Here is a 2,161-nt window from a genome sequence, read left to right on the forward strand (position 1 = left end):
TTTGATTCTCCCTATGACATTTTTTTCTGCCAGCAATGGTGATCCCTTGGGAATCCATCTCCACTTTTCGACAGTCTTTTTTCTTTTTTTACTCTCTCCAGTTGGTCTTTTCTCTAACTGTTTTGTCAACACAGTTCTTCGTTTATTCTCATTACCAACTTCACAAGTTTCCTGCACCACAAAATTAATAACATTAATTGCATATAACAATTCAGATTCAACAGGACATTTGATGGGATTAAAAATATTGAAATGAAATTCTTCTCCATCAAATTCCAAGCTGAGTGTGCCCTTTTTAACATCTATCTTTGTTCCTGCAGTGCACATAAAAAGTCTTCCTAACAAAAGAGGCGGTGGGTTAAAACAATGTGCATCGTGCATATCAAGAATATAACAATCAACAGGAAAAATTAATTCATTCACTTGAACTAATACATCTTCTATCATACCATCGGGATAAGCATGGGTTCGATCAGCAAGTTGAATAATAATTCCTGTTTTTTTAGAGGCCCTAGATTTAAAGAGTCGTATATTGATCGAGGCATGACATTAATAGCAGCTCCTAGATCTAGCATAGCCTTAGTTATCTCAGTTTTTCCAATTTTACAAGGGATAGAAAACATACCTGGATCACCTGTTTTAGGTGGTACCTTTCTTTTGATAACAGCAGAAACGTTTTCACCCGCTATAATATGCTCGTCCCCTCGCGATTTTCTTTTGTTGGTGCACAGTTCTTTCAAAAACTTTGCGTACTTGGGGATTTGGTTTATAGCTTCCAGGAGCGGGATATTAAGTTCCACCTTCTTGAATATTTTCATCATCTCTTTTCGTTTGTTTGCCTTTTATGGTTTCTTCAACCTGTCAAGAAAAGGAGTTGATTTAGTTTCAGTAGGAGAAATAGAGTTAGGAAGTACCTTTTCGTGAAGTTCAGCTTCTTTTTCAATCTCCATCTCAATATGATCCTCATTTTGTTCCTTTGAGATATGAGGTGGACCTTCCAATTCCTTTCCGCTACGAAGGGTTATAACACTCGTATTCTTTGGATTAGGCCGGGAGGAACATTGAATCATCGTATCACTGCAGATAGTGATGGCGCTGACATTTGCTGGATTTAGCTTAAGCTGAGCAGGCCACTTTCCTCTTCACGTAGCTGTCTCACCTCCTCTGACAGTTGATTGATCTGACCTTGTAATTTGTCAACAGTTGACTTCATCTCTTGCTGGAATTGCAGGGTACTGGTAGCCATAGACTTCACCAAGTCTTCCAAAGATGGACTGGAGTTGCTTGTGGGTGCTTGGGGCGGCTGTTTCTCATAGAAACGAGGTTGTTGCATCTGCTGCATAGCTCCGAATGGTTGATGAGCATTACCCTGCTGTGTGTTTCCATAACGCAGATTCGGATGATCTCTCCAGCCTGGATTGTAGGTGTTGGAGTATGGATTGTACGCTGGAGGACTATTCATACCGTAGTTTGCAGCGTTCACATCCACTGCACATTCTTCTTGGAGGGTCGGACATGCATCTGTAAAGTGTCCTGTACACGTGCATATTCCGCACGCCTTGACCTGGACACTTGGGTTGGATTTTTCCACGACCATCTTGCGAACAAAGCTCGTCAACTCAGAAAGTTGTTGCTGTATCGATTTGATGGTATGGTCGTTATTGTTTCCGCTCATATGTCCAACATCTCTTGAACCAAATTGCTGCGTGTTTTTAGCCATCCTCGCAATAAGATCTCAAGCTTGTGCCGGCGTCTTATTTACTAAAGCTCCACCACTTGCAGCGTCGATGATGTTCCTGTCCATCAATGATAAACCATCATAAAAATATTGAATCAATAGTTGAGGGAGAATTTGATGTTGTGGACATTTAATGATAAGCTTATTAAATCGCTCCCAATATTCATGGAGCGTTTCACCTGATTGTTGCTTGATGCCACATATCTCATTCCTCAGGATCGCAGCTCTGGAAGCTGGAAAGTACTTCTCCAAAAATTTCTTTTTCATATCGTTCCACGTGTCGATGCTTCTAGGTGGAAGATAGTAGAGCCAATCCTTTGCAGCATCTTTGAGCGAGAATGGGAAGGCTCTGAGTTTGATCTGTTCATCAGTAACACCTGGTGGTTTCATCCTGGAGCACACCACGTCGAATTCTTGCAAATG

The 2,161-nt window shown here is 41.1% G+C and overlaps 1 non-coding gene across 1 annotated transcript; it reads left to right on the plus strand.

Moving 5' to 3' along the window:
• The first annotated feature begins 1,850 nt into the window (after nt 1-1,850).
• Nucleotides 1,851-1,957, plus strand: LOC127251317 (small nucleolar RNA R71). The gene has a single exon (XR_007838884.1). It is a non-coding gene; the product is annotated as a small nucleolar RNA R71 (small nucleolar RNA).
• The last annotated feature ends 204 nt before the right edge of the window (nt 1,958-2,161 follow it).

The sequence above is a fragment of the Andrographis paniculata genome, unplaced genomic scaffold (genome assembly GCF_009805555.1).
Source record: "Andrographis paniculata isolate CXL003 unplaced genomic scaffold, ASM980555v1 Contig43END, whole genome shotgun sequence".
NCBI lineage: Eukaryota > Viridiplantae > Streptophyta > Magnoliopsida > Lamiales > Acanthaceae > Andrographis > Andrographis paniculata.